Source organism: Lithobates pipiens, unplaced genomic scaffold, assembly GCF_037356315.1.
Source record: "Lithobates pipiens isolate NorthernLeopardFrog02 unplaced genomic scaffold, aLitPip1_a1.2 Scaffold_13, whole genome shotgun sequence".
NCBI classification, from domain to species: domain Eukaryota; kingdom Metazoa; phylum Chordata; class Amphibia; order Anura; family Ranidae; genus Lithobates; species Lithobates pipiens.
In genome coordinates, this window is record NW_027507718.1 from 232,436,970 (window position 1) to 232,455,741 (window position 18,772).

The following is an 18,772-nucleotide window of genomic DNA, read 5'->3' on the forward strand; positions in this document are numbered from 1 at the left end:
CATGTGGGCATTCATGTTTCCCTCAGCACTCATGTAGCCCCAGACCATGACACTCCCACCACCATGCCTGACTGTAGGCAAGACATACTTGTCTTTGTACTCCTCACCTGGTTGCCGCCACACATGCTTGACACCATCTGAACCAAATAAGTTTATCTTGGTCTCATCAGACCACATGACATGGTTCCAGTAATCCATGTCCTTAGTCTGCTTGTCTTCAGCAAACGGTTTGTAGCCTTTCTTGCGCATCATCTTTAGAAGAGGCTTCCTTATGGGACGACAGCCATGCAGACCAATTTGATGCAGTGTACGATGTATGGTCTGAGCACTGACAGGCTGACCCCCCAACACTTCAAACTCTGCAGCAATGCTGGCAATACTCATACGTCAATTTCCCAAAGACAACCTCTGGATATGATGCTGAGCACGTGCACTCAACTTCTTTGGTTGACCATGGCAAGGCCTTTTCTGAGTGGAACCTGTCCTGTTAAACTGCTGCATGGCCTTGTCCCTCATGCTGCAGCTCAGTTTCAGGGTCTTGGCAATCTTCTTATAGCCTAGGCCATCTTTATGTAGAGCAACACTTATTTTTTTCAGATCCTCAGAGAGTTCTTTGACATGAGGTGCAATGTTAAACTTCCAGTGACCAGTATGAGAGAGTGAGAGCGATAACACCAAATTTAATACACCTGCTCCCCATTCACACCTGAGACCTTGTAACACTAACGAGTCACATGACATTGGGGAGGGAAAATGGCTAATTGGGTGCAATTTGGACATTTTTAGGGATGTACTCACTTTTGTTGCCAGCAGTTTAGACATTAATGGCTGTGTGTTGAGTTATTTAGAGGGGCACATTTACACTGTTATACAAGTTGTACACTCACTACTTTACATTGTAGCAAAGTGTCATTTCTTCAGTGTTGTCACATGAAAAGATATACCGTATTTATCGGCGTATAACACGCATTGGCGTATAACACGCACCCCAAGTTTAGGAGGGAATTTTAAGGAAAAAAACTTTTAGGAGGGAAGTTTAAGGAAAAAAAAACTTACATTTAAATGCCCATCAATGCAGCCTTATCATTGTCCATCTGCAGCCTTGTCCACCATTGCAGCCTTGTCAGTGTCATTTGCAGCTTTGTCATGCAGCCTTGTCCACCATTGCAGCCTTGTCATCAGCCTTGTCCACCATTGCAGCCTTGTCATCAGCCTTGTCCACCATTGCAGCCTTGTCATCAGCCTTGTCCACCATTGCAGCCTTGTCAGTTTTTTTTTTTTTTTTAAATGCCGCCGCTGAGATACAGAGCCAGATGTCCTGTGTATCTCGGCGGCGCGCGGTAGTTCTCGGCAGCTTTCGGCTGCCTTTGGCCGTTCTCTGCAGCTTTCGGCCCTTCTCGGCAGCTTTTGGCCGCTGAGAACGTCCGGAAGCGGCTGAAAGCTGACGAGAATGGCTGAAGGCGGCCGAAAGCCTCCGAGAAGAGCCGAAGGCGGCTGAAAGCCGCCCAGAGGCTCAGAACTGCGGGGGATCGGCGTATAACACGCACCCACGATTTTACCCTGCTCTTAAGGGGAAAACAGTGCGTGTTATATGAAACTGTAAGTAAGCATTAGATATAAGTAGGCATCAAAAGACTGAACATTAAATTTAAACTATGAAAATATGAAATGCACTCAAGTAAAACAAAGTTCATTAAATTGCGCGTTCATTCAGATGTTGTTGCAATACAACTTACCATATTTATCGGCATATAACACGCACTTTTTTCCCCTTAAAATCAGGGGGAAATCGCGGGTGCGTGTTATATGCCGATCCTCCGCGATTTTTGCGTGATTTTTTAACCTCTGGGCGGCTTTCAGCCGCCTTCGGCCCTTCTCGCGGCTTTCGGCCGTTCTCGGGGGCTTTCGGCCCTTCTCGGCGGCCGAAAACCGCTGAGAAAGGCAGAGAGCGGCCGAAAGCTGACGAGAACGGCCGAAGGCGGCGAGAATGGCCAAAGGTGGCCGAGAATGTCCGAAAGCCGCCGAGAAGGGCCGAAGGCGGCCGAGAGCTACTGGGCGCCGCCGAGATACACAGGGCATCTTGGCGGCGCCATTTTTAAAAATAAAATCTGACAAGGGGACAACGATGCACAAGGCTGCATTATAAGGCTGCAATGAGGACAGGCTGCAATGATGGACAGGCTGCATGACAAGGCTGCAAATTACACAGATAAGGCTGCATTGATGGGCATTTAAATGTAAGTTTTTTTTCCTTAAATTTCCCTCCTAAAAGTTTTTTTCCTTAAAATTCCCTCCTAAACTTGGGGTGCATGTTATACGCCGGTGCGTGTTATACGCCAATAAATACGGTACTCTATGTTTGGAAGATATTTATTACAGCATAAAAGCTACAGTATTTCACTCTTGTAGTATTTTTTTTCTTCTCTTGTATTGTATTAAAAAAAAAATCTCTTTATGGATTCTTTTAATTCCAAGGCCATATTGGGGCACAAGCAGTTTTGTTGGCGTTTATATTCCAGATCTACTTTAGGCCGCAAATGGTCCTATTTTAGGTACTTTAATTAAAGGAAATATATTACAGAGGTTGTGTAGATATACAGATGTTTTATTTGTCATTTTGCTAGGGAACAAATATCAAATTGTTTACTAAAATGCTATTTCTTTTATACAACTGATTAATTTAAAAGCATTGTTCTGGAGAAAGGAGGGCTGTGGGCTCTAGGAATGTTTCTTTTGTTTGTCCAATCCATGTTAGGCATGTTTGAAGCACGGGATTGTCTGAATATATTTCTCCAAACTTTACAATTTGCCATATAATTGTGGCAGCAAAATGGTTGATTAAATGTGAAAATAAGTAAAATTTTACAGTCATAAATGCCTGTTATTTCGATCTTTTGTTACCTTGTTTTTAAAAATTAATAAACATATTGGGAAAAATATATCACAGTATAATTCAATAAGTACAACTTGCGTGCCATCATCTGCTGCCCTCTAGTGGCTGTAAACATGTTTATTTATTCTTCTGATTTTATTTTCTCTTTCCAGGGATCAGTTTATTGACAAGTGTCACAATGAGGAGAAGCAGGACAATGTCTTTTCTCACCAATGAGGTAGGAAATGATACTGCACATATAAATAACACAGACTGTGGGTGATAGGTGTGATGCAGCCATGGTTGCCAACTGTAAACATGTAGTTTTCTGGATGAATGGTCTGTTATCTACAGAGATACAAACTTTGTAGGTTAATTAACAGGAGAAAAATGCTCACTCTGGTTAAAACAATTCTACTAAAGTATGTACAGTATTCTTAATTCAAAAAGTACCTTCTGTTGCCCTCTGCTTCCTAAATTCCTGTTTTTGTTGCTGTGATGTGGCTTCCTGTTAGAGGGTGGTTGTGTTGGTCCTCCATGGTCCCACTGTAGCATAGCTCCCAACTGTCCCTGATTTCAAGGGACTGTCCCTGATTTGGAACAAAGTCCCTCTGTCCCTCTTTCTTCCTCATTTGTCTCTCATTTTGGTCTGATCTCTATAGTTGTATATAAAATGCACTATTTATCTTTCAAAAAGTGTTTCCCATAGCCAAACCTTTCATCCAATTTTTAAAAGCCAATATAAAGGAATAATAGTGTTAAAAAAAAGCACTTGTGGGTTTAACTATTTTATATATTTTATATATATATATATATATATATATATATATATATATATAATTCTTCTATAACCACTTACAGACCGGACCATTTTGCTGGTCAAATACCAGACCACTTTTTGCGATTCGGCACTGCGTCGCTTTAACTGACAATTGCGCAGTCGTGCGACGTGGCTCCCAAACAAAATTGACGTCATTTTTTTCCCACAAATAGAGCTTTCTTTTGGTGGTATTTGATCACCTCTGCGGTTTTTATTTTTTGCGCTATAAACAAAAATAGAGCGACAATTTTGAAAAAAACGCATTATTTTTTACTTTATAATAAATATTCCCCAAAAATATATAAAAAAAGTTTTTTCCCTCAGTTTAGGCCGATATGTATTCTTCAACATATTTTTGGTAAAAAAAAAATCGCAATAAGCGATTATTGATTGGTTTGCGCAAAAGTTATAGCGTTTACAAAATAGGGGATAGTTTTATGGCATTTTTATTAATATTTTTTTTTACTAGTAATGGCAGCGATCTGCGATTTTTATTGTGACTGCGACATTATGGCAGACACATCGGACATTTTTGACACATTTTTGGGACCATTGTCATTTATACAGCAATCACTGCTATACACTTGCAGTGATTCCTGTGTAAATTACACTGGCAGTGAAGGGGTTAACCAGTGGGTGGCAGTGTAGGGGTTAAGTGTTCCTAGGGGTGTGTTACTAACTGTTGGGGGCTGGGCTTTCTTTTACATGGAGCAGAGATCAGCGTCACTTGTTGCTAGGCAGAATGGGGAGATGCTGTTTACAACGGCATCTCCCAGTTCAGCCGCCCCGTGAGACGATTGCGGCTATGCCCGCGGCGATCGAGTCTGCGGGGCTGGGACACACCCCTCCAGCCTGTCTTAGAATAAGAGGGAGGTGAAGCTTCCATCAATCTACATGTAATATCCCACCCCATTGTGTTTAACTGGTTAGTAGACATGGAGGAGGAGGGAAGGAGTGGGCTGTCAATTACCACTGTGTATACGCCCACATGTGTGACTCTATAGTTATGTGGGCTGCTTAGATGTGATAGAAATCAGCATAGAATCTCACTGAAAACTCAGCATACGTAGAGCTGCCAACACTGCTCTGCAAAGTTCCTAGCTGAATTGGGGACTTGGACAGAAGGGGGAGATGAAGAACAGCGGGATCAACCAGGTTTTTTGCAGAATACAGAGAACGATTCTCATAGTGACTGAATGAGTATGAACAGCATGTAATACACCATTTATTGATAGTTTTTTTTTATGATGTGAGTTTAGTGACACTTTAAGGGCAGAGGAGAGATTAGTCTCTCAGTATCTGTCACTGCCCATGCTATCACACAGAATGTTGTTCATCCCTTGTAATAGCAATAAAGTTGATGCAAAAAAAATAATAATGAAAGAGACATTGTAAAAAATAAATAAATAACAAAATTAAACAATTTGAAAGCTCCCCTGTGCTCACATGCAAAGGCAAACGCATGCGTTCGTCCCTCACGCATGTGATCAAGAGCAATAATTCTGTGTAAATCTAAAGTGGTAACCTCTAAAGGCTTTTAAAGCATTGCCTATGGATAATTTGATAATTTAATGTATTGTAGTTTGTCAAATTCCATGGGCATGCACAATTTTAAAGCATGACGTGTTTACATTACATTTAGTCTGGCCTCCTGCCTCAGAGTAAATGTCTGCTGAATTATATGAGACTGCAATTCAAGAGTTGGTGTCTAACTCCAAAGTGGTTTGCTTCTGCAGTTGCTGCTTGGAGTCCAGAAAGAATTGAAGAGAGAGACAGTCCTCAACCAAGAAGTCAGCAAAGAGCTCCACTTCTGGGGGAGAGGTTGCTTACTGGACTTCTTCCAGTTGTGCCGCCAATACATATTTTATGGGTACCTTGCTGCTGCTCTTCTGATAGGAGGTGCAGCTTTGGTCTAGGACGCTTGGACCCTCAGGATAAGCACTTCAGGCCAGGTTGGACAATCAGTCACCTTCAAGCCTCTGACTGTGCCAGAGAAATCCTTTGCTCCAGCAACAATAGACAAGTTCTGCTAGCCAACGCCAATCTTACCATCTCTAGGGTTGGTAATTCCAATTCCAGCAGATGTGATTTTAAGATGAGTACTATTGTTGCTCAGAGGAATGCCTATTAACAAACTCCCAGGGATGTATTCTTTGACATACCTTTGTTTCTACATGGGTCAAGACATTATGCAGCATACATGTCTGCTGGTTGGATTCTTGATCCACTCCTTCTCTAAACAGGGATCCCTGTCAAGAATACAGAGGGAGTTCTCAGAACTCTACAAGAGGTTGGCTGGCCAGTCTTTCAAAAAGGGTCATCTGACACCTACCCAAATCCTTGTGTATCTTTTTTTAATTATAATTATTATTAAACAGAATATATATATAGTACAGACAGTTTACACAGCGTTTATATCTGGGACCTTAATTCATTATAGTTCAGGATACATTGTTTTTGCCACTAGAGCATACTGGTGGTAGGACACTGGGTTATCCTGGCCTTTCTTCACCTGTCAGTGTCCCAATGCCTGTTGATCAGGACCATGGTCTCTCCTATCCCTATATTGAGGTGGGCTTTATGGAAAATACTTATTTTCCTGAAAAGGTTTTTTTCTCCAACGTTGATCATGCACCCAGCTATTCATGTCTCACAAATAGGCAGATGAAGCCTTGGCTGCTAGCACAGTAATACATCTTCTGTGATGCAGAGATATTGCCAGTGGAACTCCCCTTGTTTTAAACATTCTGATTTTCTGGTCAGCCCTTTAATGCTCCTTTTGCCTTTTGTCACCTGATAGCAGACTTTTTAGTCTCCGGTGAGGCTGAACAACATCACAATGGCGTCCTACACTGGGGGAAGGTCAAAACCTGCAGGGTCAGTCCACTGAGAGAGGTAGAGATGACTGTGATCTGGGTGGGGAAGAATCTCTCATTGAGTCTACATTCAGAACTTTTGGGAAGCATCCATATTTTGTCGCCCAATTGGGCAACAAGTAGTTCCTACATTCAGGTTCCTTCAAGTGGATATCATCTCTGGGCAAGATTTAAGAGTTAGATCTGCTAGCATCTCCTTATTATTACAAGCTAAAAAGATTTTTCCCTAGGGACCTGAGCCAAGCCCTGGGTGCGGATGGTGTGACAGATCAGGAACAGTCTCACAAGCCATATGCTTTCCCTCCAGTCTGTTGCTAAAGACCCTGGCAATTATTGCAGTAATTCTGCATTAGCCAAACGGGCAATGGTATCTCCTTTTAGATACCAGGTTTATCGGATTGAAGCCCTTTCTCTCGGATGGGATCTTCTGTCACAAAGTGCAATAGTCCACCCTTGTTTATTTCTTCCAGTTTCTCGTCCTGAGAGGAAGAGAATGATCAGGCTTGGCTGTTTTTCTCTAAGCTGATAGCTAAAAATCCTACAACAGGTTTTGAATAAAGGTAGGTGAACTTGGACTGCTTTGTTTTCTTTTGCTTCAGTCTTCAGGTCAGGTACATTCTGGACTTCAACTGCTTTATTAGCCCTTGTACACACGGTCGGACATTCCGACAACCAAATTTTGTCTGACGGATTTTGTCCGAAACTGTTGCATACACACAGTCGGACAAAGTTGTCAGAAAATCCGATCGTACTTAACGTGATGACGTTATTTCGTTACGACGGGACTATGTTCAGGCTAGTAGCCAATAGCTTTGGTTTAGGAATTTGATCTGAGCATGCGTGGCACTTTGTCCGATCGGAATTCTCTACACATGATCGGACAAAGTCTGATCGGATCATGTTGTCGGAAAAATTTATAGACAAGTTTAAAAACTTGGTCTGTCGGATACTCCGACGGAAACAGTCCGATGGAGCCCACACACAGTCGGATTATCCGACAACACAGTCCGATTGGACACCTTCCGTCGGAATGTCCGACCGTGTGTACAAGGGCTTAGAGTGTCTCATGGGTGGTACATGTAAGCATTTTAAAAGCCTAATCACTATGTTCTTTGAACTGCAATAGTTCTCAATGTCCTGGCCACCAGAGAGTTTTGTTTTCAGTCACTATGGCAACCTGGTGACAGCAAATTATCCAGTCCTGGACTATAGTAAAACTATGGTCATTTTTTTTTTTCTTAGATGTTCATGATTATAACAGGCAAAAGTAATATATAGTATTGGCCAGGAAAATAATACACAGAAGACACAGCAATAAATTTCACATCTGAACAAGAGAGGAAAATCTGGAAATAAAAAAAAAGACAGACTCTAGTTTCTGCTAGCAGTGCTACATTGGGTGTACTTTACAATTTTTCACTCTGAATGATTTTAGTGAAATACAAATTTCCCTCTAGTGGCTGTTCTCTGAATCTGAATATTTGACACAGTAATGTTAATTCGGTATAGGAATCATAAAAATGTAAATGTCACATCAGTAATTAGTAGATTTATTTGGTCAGTAATGCTATGTCCCAGAACTTCCTGCCAGTCGCTGACATCGTTGAGCCGTCGGCTTCTAGGTATCAAACGCCGGCTGCTTGAAGTGGCTGGGCGGGGAGGATGTCCCTCCCATGCATGCGTAGAAGTTTATGGGTTTACATATGCTTTGAGTTGTTTTGTCATGAGTTAAGAGTTTGCGAAGGGACAAAATCTGTAAACCATGGATCTCTAGATGACAGTCGGCGTTTACAGGAAACAGGAGCTTGCTCCATATTTTTCTTCTTATTTTGTTCATTTGAGGTCACTTGATGCTGCTTTCTCTGGTGCCTAAATAAGCAGTTTGTTCCGAGTCCTCTCATCTTCAAAGATTCTCGTCAGATCAGAGTCGCTCAACTGTAGATGGCACTCTAGAACCATAAATTAGTAATTTCTAATCACATCTCAAGCTGTTACCTGTCTTGGCCAAATGACAATTTTTCCTTAACGAACTATAACACAGTTACTAGTCAATAATCTTTATTCCAAAATAACTTGGACACTAAGCAACACTAAGCAGCAGCTGTTTGACTGATCTGCCCGGTTGGACATGCACAGTGTGGCCATCATAATTATGTATAAGTATTGCTTATACATAATATAATAATACGTTTGCAGATATTGTAAATTGTGTGACGTGAGAGAAGTTGCTAATATTTCTGAGAATTCACTTTATTTGTTATTCTATACCAGTGGTCTCCAAATTCCAGCTCGGGCCTGATGTGGCCTTTTGCTTGCTTTTATCTTCGCATTATCCCCCCCACTGTCAGCAACAGTGGGGCATAGTTATTTTAGATTGTAAGCTCTAATGAGCAGGGCCCTCTGATTCCTCTTGTACCAAATTGTTATGTAACTGTAATGTCTGCCTTGATTTTGTTAAGAGCTGTGCCAACTGTTGGCGCTATACAAATTCTGTATAATAATAATAATAATAATATTAATAGTTCCTGCCACTGGCACACACAAAGCGGGGCATTATTCCTCCCACTGACACCAACGTTGTTCTTCTTCTACTTCTTCCCACTGACACTAATGATGAGGCATTACTCCTTCTACTGACACCAGTTATGGGGCACTATTCCTCCCACTGACACCAACGATGGGGCACTATTTATCCCACTGACACCAACAACGGGGCACTATTCCTCCCACTGACACCAACAATGGGGCACTATTCCTCCCACTGACCCCAACCATGAAGCACTATTCTTCCCACTGACAATAGGACATTTTCCACTCCTGCTGGCCACAGTCTGGACCCTCTAAAGTTTAAAGGACAGTAGACCAGCCCTTTTTGTGTAGAAAGTTTAGAGACCCCTGCTCTATTCTAGTGTGCAAAGTTTATGCAAATATTAAAATATTTATTCATAGGGCATAATAATTTAGATTATTTGTGTGTATTCATTTATTGTCTATGGCACCCCAACATACCTTTCTAGTGCACATTTGTTGTAGAGCACCACAATGTTGAGTTGTGGTGTACTGTGCTCACTAAACTTGCTTATTTAGGCTGCTGAGGTTTGCTGGTAGCTCATTCAAATAAATTGGCTGCCCGTTAAGTGGATGTAAACCCACTCTTATCCTTTCTGAACTACTGCCATAGTGGTTATCTGTAAGGATATACATGCTCCTGCATGTATCCTTACCTGTCAAATGTCTCCCTTCTCTCTGTTATGAGACCTGAAAAACTGCAGATTCTGTGGGTGGGTCTGTTGTCCGGAGCTCAGTGGTGGAGTTGTGATGTCAGTAGACTGCCCTCCCACCTCTACACTCCCCTTGTCAACATGCATTTTCTCCTATGTATTTCTTACACTGAACTTCTGCTAACATCCAGTCAAAACCCAGAAAGGTCACCACATGACTTCAGCATGCCCAATCATGCTGAGGTGTGGTGTGGAGCAGCCAATCCTGGGAGAGCTGGAGAAGAAAGGAGGAGGGGATCTGAAGTACACAGAATGTCTTTCTCAGGCTAGTGCATGAGATATGTAAATCACCTGTCACTCACAGCAAGGGGGAATAACTGACTACTATTTCTCTGTGTGTTAGTTTTTATCTTACTGAAAAAAGATAAGAGGATTGCTCAGAGCAGGAGTAACTCTTTGTGGCAAGACTGGGCACAGATGACATGAAATCCTATACTGTACAAGGTGCAAGCCTTAATTAAATTCATTTTTTTGGGGTTTACATCCACTTTAACACAGCGCACATTAACAAGCAAACTAACGTATGCTAACCCCACCACTGCAGACTGTCCTTGTGTGAATGGGCTATAAAGCATTAGTCATTTTTACCCTACTCTTGCCTGAAAGCCTAACAATTACCTGCTAACTCTAACCATTGACACTAAAGCTAGCCATATACTTATCAAAATTCATGTTGAAAAAAATTCCCATATCAGCGGTTGCAGCCAATCAGCCAATGTATTCTGATAGGGACAGGTGCCACTGTCAGAAGACAATGTTCCAGCAGGGGGAATTTGACCATTTGCCTTTTTGTGGGATAGAGGAATATGTTTTGTTTTTTTGTTCAGCCTGCTAGCTGAAAAAAAAACTAATCATGTATGGCCAGCAGAACACTTCACCTCTGATTTTTGTTCTATTCTGGTAACCCAATCGCATAAATGGGCTGCCTTAACACTGGAGGTTCTATGAGTACAGTTTTTTTTAATCAGTATATTTCTATGCTTGCAATTCATTGAAGTCTTAAAAAGCCAATGGCTCCTGCTTCTACCTCTGTGCCTATGATAACATAACAGGGAGAGAGACTACGACTGCTGCAGGTGGGCACAGCACTGGATCGATGCAGGACCAATAGAATCATGTTTTGTGAACTTGTTCCTTTCTAGAATTAGCTGCCACCATGATTTCCTCCAGTTTCCATTGATCCCAGGACAGCTTATTGATAAACCCCTTGGGGGCATTTCCTTCAAGCTCCATCCTTACAGGAAGGGGGTTTAATGATAATGGGTGTCATTCAGCTCAGAAGAGAATCGGTGTTGAGGGGGCGTGGCTACCGCGCAGCTGGATGGACGCGTGAAGCACTAGCTCCATACCGCCGAGAGCCCTAATAATACACCGGGGGATCATACGGACTCCTACTGGCAGCGTTTGACGGCGAAACTCCTTCACACCTCACCGGGATGACCCGTAAGCGTAAAGGCATGCCTCAGCTGAAGAAACTACCGCAGTTCTTCCCGCGGACCCCTCGAGGCCTAGCCCAAGATGGCGCTGGCGGCGCCTCACCCTCGGCTTCCAGCAGCTCCGGATCGGAGATTCCAAGCCCGGGACTGCAAAAACGCTCGCCGCCTGGATCTCCGGGGATGTCCACTCCACTCTCCCTCAGCCCAGCAAAATCTAAGCCGCGGATGGCGGAGACCTTCCATACTGAGCAGGTTAGTGGTGAAGGTGAACAATTGGAGGATACTAGGGAAATCACTGACTCTATTGACATGTTCCCCACATCTAACCAGCCTGTATCCGACACCACACTAAAGGACATGCTGGTCTCCCTGCGCAGCACTTTACACTCTGATATAATGGAGTGCATGAGGGGGTTCAAATCGGACATGAACGAAATGGGCGCTAGAATTGACCACGTAGAACATAACATGGGTGAATTCGCGACTACCATCAATTCTGTGGTTGATGCTCACAATGACCAAGCGGAGGAAGTGGCATGGCTAAAATCGAAAGTCGCAGACTTAGAGGACAGATCTAGGCGCAATAATATTAAACTCAGAGGTGTCCCTGAGCTGGTATTACCGGGACAACTACTGCAATATGCCCAGGAACTGATAGGTGCCTTTCTACCAGACCTGTCTGCCGCGGATCTAGCGATAGATAGAATACATCGCTTGCCCAAACCATCGCACCTTCCTGATAATATACCAAGAGATGTCCTACTACGGGTCCACTTCTTCCAGGTTAAGGAGAAGTTTACCTTAGCCTTCCGGACCAATAATCAACCGCCAGAGCGCTATGCGAATCTACAAGTGTTTGTAGATTTATCACAGCACACTATGCAGAAAAGAAAAGCACTGCTGCCCATAACTAAGGCTTTACGTAACCACAACATACTTTACAGATGGGGGTTTCCTTGCAAGCTTACCATATCCAGGGAAGGCCAAACGAAGGTGATCAACAATCTGGAAGAGGGCCTAGACCTGCTCAGACACTGGGAAATACTCCCCTACCAGGAAGACAGTACTTCAACCTCATTGTCTAAATTACCATCGCAAGACAACTGGCAAGTAGTGTCGCGCAAAAAGAAGGTTACGAGCCGCAACAATTGAAACCCCGGGCCATGTCTCGGTGCGAGACCTTTTACTCTCCTTGAGATGCTCTCAGTACTTACGGGACTTTGCTAGTTCTTGTTTTTCCCCCTCAGTTATATGACGGGCAGTAAAACTGCCCACAGATTCCAAGTTGAATTGACCTTCTTATTCCCTTGGCGAATGCCAGGATTTCAAATCTGTTTACTTTTTTTATCTGTAATCCTTTTTCTTATTTTTATTTTTGTGTTTTTTTCCCCCCTCCTTGAGTCTACCCTTCCCCCCCATGAGATGGACTCCGCTACACCAAGCTCTCTCCGTCAGGAGATGTGGAATCACCTCGGTTTGGACACCTATACAATCGTGGAACTGTTCTCCAATATAGGGAGGTATGCAGTATATCATTATATTGTTTGCTTCTTCATAATTTTTTTTGATAGCTACTAATGCTGAATGTTGTTTCATTTAATGTTCACGGATTGAACCATCCTGCTAAAAGAGCATCGGTGTGGAAAGAAGCACAGAGACTACGTGCTGATGTACTCTGTTTACAGGAATCAAATTTTCTGGCTTCTGACCCTCCATCTTATCACCATAAAATTTTTCCACACCTTTTCTTTGCTTCTGCTCCTCAAAAACGCAAGGGGGTTATAATAGCCCTTAGAGACTCGGTTGCTTTTTCACATAGTCTCACGGTAACAGATCCTGAGGGCAGATATATCATCCTGGTGGTCTCTCTTAACAACAGGACTTATACTATTGTCTGTCTCTATGCTCCCAACTCCCACCAGACAAGATTTCTCAGAAGATTACTTACGAGAGTCAGCGAAGTACGACAGGGAGCTTTGTTAATGTGTGGAGACTATAATGTCACAGCAGACTTCAAAATGGATACCACTACCAGGTCTCGTAGACCTCTTCCCTCATTACAGTGTTTGCTACATGAGGAGGGGTTGTACGACGTCTGGAGATGTCAGCATTCCAATGAAAGGGACTATTCCTTTTACTCTTCTAGGCACAATACATATTCCAGAATCGATATGATCTTGGTTGATCGATATTTATTACAAACGGTCTCCTCCTCCACCATCCACAGCATTTCTTGGTCTGATCATGTCCCTGTCTCAGCTGTGGTGGCGGAGGGGAACACTCATAATATGTCTGGTGTCTGGAGGGCGAGTACGGGTTTATTTAAGAAGAGAATCGGTGTTGGACCACAGAGGCGGATCTGTAGGGCAGTGCCTACATGTGTGGAGAGGGTGAGTACAGTTTGGTAAGGATTTTTTTTTTAATACAGGAGGGGGGAGTGAAATAAAAAATAAAGTAGTTAAGCATTACAAACATGTCACTTTTGCCCCTATGCTGTGATGAGCAGCACACACTAATAAACTTTTCCCTTGGCACTCTCCTCTTGCCAGCATGTTTCTTTGTCAACATATTTGCATGCAGCACACCTAATTGGCCCCTAGCTACTGCTTCCTCTCCCAGCCTGGATTCTTATCAGGAACCATGAATCAGACTGAGACAGAAGTGCAGTAAAAATCACACTTTAATAAAATTGTAAAATAGTACAAACAGTGCAAATGTAGTCAAAACATAGCCATTCGGTAACCAGAGCAGGTAGTCAAAACAAACCAGTAAAACAAGAATCCAGAAATCAGCGTAGTCAGAGGCAGCAAACGGGATCAGGAACCACAAGGGAAGTCAGCCACGAAAACACAGCAGAGAGTATGCGGATATGTTGACCAAGGTGAGGGCACAGGAAATCTGATGCAAGCAGGTTAAGTAGCCAACAGGCTGATTGATGAGTAGGATATGATCATGAGGTGAGTCACTGGAATGAAGAGTACTGGCAATTAACCGACAGAGCTCTGAGCCCAGCCTGACAGTACCCCCTCCTTAATGACCCCTCCCCCTTGGAGGGCCACCAGGTTTGAGGGGAAAACGTCTATGGAAAGCACAGAGGACAGGGGCATGTATGTCCGAGGATGAGACCCAAGAGCGCTCCTCTGGACCATACCCTTTACAATAAACCAGGTACTGTATGCACTTACGGGAGTTGATGATGGATTGTACTTTGTATTCCTCATGGTTCTCAACCTGTACTGGATGGGGATGTGGCACCGAGGTGGTGAAGCAGTTACACACCAAGGTTTTAATATGGAGACATGGAATACATTCGAGATATGCATATTAGAAGGAAGGTCTAAAGCGTAAGCCACTGGGTTAATTCTGCAGAGGATACCCAAAGGCCTAATAAACCATGGTGCCACTTTTAATGAGGGAATACAGAGTTGGAGGTAGCTAGATGACAGCCAGACCCTCTCCCCAACTTGGTAGGAAGGCACGTACAGCATTGAGTATGTACTTATCATTGGCACATCACAAGGACTCGTGGACCTGTACCCAAGTGGAACGAAGAGCACGGAGATGCTCCTCTAATGCAGAAATGCTCTGAGGACCAAATGAGTCAAGCAACATGGATGGTTGGAACCCATAATTCGCCAGAAACTTAGACAATGGTCAAGCAGTATTAATGGCACTATTATGAGCAAACTCTGCCCAAGGTAAGAGTTCTGACCAGTTGTTATGGTAGTCAGAAATATAGCAACGTAGAAACTGCTCCAAGGATGGGCTAGCTCATTCTGCGGCCCCATTAGACTGGAGGTGATATGCAGAAAAGAGTGGAGGCTAAATTCCCAACAGTGCACAAAAGGCTCGCCAAAACAAACTGGCTATCCCTGTCTGAGATGATAACCTTGAGTAGCCCAAGTAATCGAAAGATCTCCCGAGCAAAAATGCATGCCAGTTCTTTGGATGTGGGCAACTTCCTAAGTGGAATGCAATGTTACATTTTTGAGAACCAGTCAACCACCATAAGGATAACTGAGTTGCACTGGGAGTTGGGTAACTCTATAGACAGGTGGGTCCAAGGTCTCGCTCCATTAGGTAAGAGTTGTAGGAAGCCCACTAGAAGGAGTCGTGGTGTCTTACTCATAGCACACATGGAACATTCAACTCACAAGCAGCTACATCAGTGCAGAAACTAGGCCACCAGAATTTTTGGGAAATAGATTAAATTAGTTGATTCTTCTCTGGGTGGCCAGCAGCCTTGGGAAAATTATAAATCTGGAGCACATCAGTGCGAAGACTCTCAGGAACAAAACAGCGGTCACAAGGTTTCTCGGGAGGAGAACGGATCTGAGCGGAAAGAATTCTGTCACCCAAAGGTGAAGTGAGACTGGTACAAACCGTATCCAGAATATTCCGAGAATAATTTCAAAAGCCAAGAAATTGTTGCAGTGGGCGTAAACCCATGGGTCGGGGACACTATAGGACTGCCGAAAGTTTCTCTGGGTCCATCGAAAAACCAGCAGGGGAAATGACATAACCCAGGAATATAACCTGTTCAAGATGAAATTCGCACACATCTCCAATTTGCAATACAGTTTATTTTCTCTCAGCCTCTGAAGCACATGACAGACATCTGTGTGGTGGCTCTCTAGGGAATTGGAAAATATAAGGATATCATGAAGATAAACCACCACACATAGCTGCAACAAATCTCAGAGGACATCGTTGATAAATGCCTGAAAAACTACTGGAGCGTTGCAAAGGCCAAACGGCATTTACGAGGCACTCGTAATGGCCTGTTATGGTATTTGACAGTTTTCCATTTGTTACCCTCCTTGATCCTCAGGAGACTGTATGCCCCTCTCTGAAAATCGTTGCTCCCTTGAGGCGCTCAAATAAAATGGAATCGGATAAGCATTCTTAATCGTGAAAAACAATTGAGACCCCTATAATCAATACAAGGTCTCAGTTCACCACTCTTCTTTTTCACAAAAGAAGAAACCAACACCAGCAGGAGATGAGGATTTGCGGATGAATCCACGAGAAAGTGCGTCAGCAACATACTCCTCCATGGCTTTGTCTCCGAGACAGAAAAAGGGTAAACCCAGCCACGAGGGGGTATGGCACCAGGTTGAATGTCAATTGCGCAACCTTTGACTTCGCTAAAATCATGGTACTCCTCCGGCAGGGAGGAGAGTGAAGAGGTGCACAAGCCACTTTCTGAAAACATGTCTTACTGCATTGTGGTGACCGGGAAAGAACCTCAGCACAAAGCCCATTAAAAGAGGGGTTGTGCCTCTGTAACCAAGGATAACCAATAACCACCAGAAAATGAGGTGAGGAAATGACTTGGAATTGGAGTATCTCAAGGTTGAAGAGCCCCTATGGCCATGGTCAACGGGGGGCTTATCCTTCTGGATAACTAAGGACGTAACAACGCCACCTAAGGTCTGTCCCCTATCCCTTAAGGTGCGGGTGTTTCCCGGACAGATAGGACAAGACTTCAAAAGTAACCTGCCTGGCCACAATAAAGGCACAATCTCTCCCTCCTCCTAAAGGCCCTCTCATCCGCAGAGAGACGCATGAAGACCAACTGCATGGGTTCTACTTCACTGGCAGGCTCGGTACCGTTAAGCGTAGGAGGTGAGGGAGGCAAGGGTGGAACTAAAAAGCTTGGAGCCAAACGTACAGGAGGCTTCTGCAATCGCTCCTTAAAGGAAGGTCTCTCTTGGAGTCTGGAGTCAATGAGAATGGAAAACATGATAAACTTCTCCAGCTCAGTGGGAATGTCTCAGGCTGCTATCTCATCTTTGATGTTATCTGAGTGACTATGACAAAAAGCAGCCACGATGGCTTCATTGTTCCAAGCAACCTCTGCTGCCAGAGTACAGAATTCATTGGCATAATCGGCAACAATTCTCATACTCTGACGAACATGAGGCTTTTGGCAGCAGAAGTGGAGCATGCGGGAACATCAAATATCCTTTTAAAAGAAGCCACAAACTCTGGGCAACTCAGGACGACTTTTTTTTTGCGTCTCCCTTAGAGGGTTTGTCCAGGCCAAGGCTCTCTCAGAAAGCAAAGATATCACAAAGACTACTTTGCTTCTGGCTGTGGGAAACGCCTGGGGCAGCATCTCAAAGTATATCCCAACCTGGTTGAGAAACCCTCTGCATTGAACTGGATCGCTAGGGAAGCAGGGCAGAACCAGTCATACCTCTTATAGAGGCAATATTCGAGGTGGGTGCCTGCTCAGAGACTGGATGGCCTGCAACACAGGTTGAACCGGAACAGCCACAGTGGAAGGATCCAGGTGAGCAGTACAAATCAGGAGCGTCTGTAACACTATGTCAAACTGATCCATGTGGTGATACTGCTCATACAATCTGGAAAAAATATTACCAGCAAGTGGATTGCCTGCATCGTCTGAATTCATGGCCTTCGCCTACTGTCAGGAACCATGAATTAGACTGAGACAGAACTGCAGTAAAAAAATCTCACTTTAAAAAAAAGGTACAAACAGTGCAAATGTAGTCGAAACATAGCCAGGGTTCGGTAACCAGAGCAGGTAGTCAGAACAAGAATCCAGAAATCAGCATAGTCGGAGGCAGCAAACAGGATCAGAAACCAAAAGGGAAGTCAGCCAGACAAAATTCTTTAACAGGAAAACACAACAGAGAATATCTGGATATGTTGACCAAGGTGAAGGCACAGGAGATCTGATGCAAGCAGCTTAAATAGCCAGAAAGCTGATTGATGAGCAGGATATGATCATCAGGAGTACTAGCAATTAACCGACAGCTGAGCACAGAGCTCTAAGAAGGGAGGGCTGAGCCCAGCCCTGACAGTACTGCTGCACAATGGGTTGAAGGAGGCTAATACCAGGACAAATATAGGTATTTATTCGCGTATAACACGCGAAAGCCGAAAGCCGCCGAGAACAGCCAAGAGCGGGCGAAAGTCGTCGAGAACGGGCCGAGTGTGGCCAAAAGCCGCCGAGAACGGCCGCGAGCTAACGAGCACCGCCGAGATACACAGGACATCTGTTCTGTATCTCGTGGCGCTATTTTTAAATGGCAAGCCTGCAACGATACTGACAAGGCTGCAATGCAAGGCTGCAAATGACTGACAAGGCTGCAATGCAAGGCTGCAAATGACTGACAAGGCTGCAATGCAAGGCTGCAAATGATGGGCATTTAACGTTTTTTTTCCTTAAACTTCCCTCCTAAAAGTTTTTTTCCTTAAATTTCCCTCCTAAACTTGGGGTGCGTGTTATATGCTGGCGTGTGTTATACACCAATAAATAAGGTATATATTTTTTTAATTCATACTCTTTTTTTCTCAGCTGTTCAGTCCAGTCACTGACATGCAGGGTCCTCCCTAACAGTGGGTGGTGCCAAATGTTGCAGTAAACTTGACCTGGACATTTTATAGATAGGCAACTCCTATCCTCATATTGATTAGTGGTCCCAAATTAATTATAACTACTGCAGTAGGGAACA

The 18,772-nt window shown here is 43.7% G+C and overlaps 1 long non-coding RNA gene across 1 annotated transcript in view; it reads left to right on the top strand.

Annotated features, from left to right (window-relative positions):
* LOC143974702 (uncharacterized) overlaps positions 1-18,772 on the top strand; it is a 244,376-nt gene that overhangs the window by 98,274 nt on the left and 127,330 nt on the right. The window contains exon 2 of the long non-coding RNA XR_013272269.1: positions 3,046-3,110. This is a non-coding gene — a long non-coding RNA (uncharacterized LOC143974702). The remainder of the gene's footprint in view (positions 1-3,045; positions 3,111-18,772) is intronic.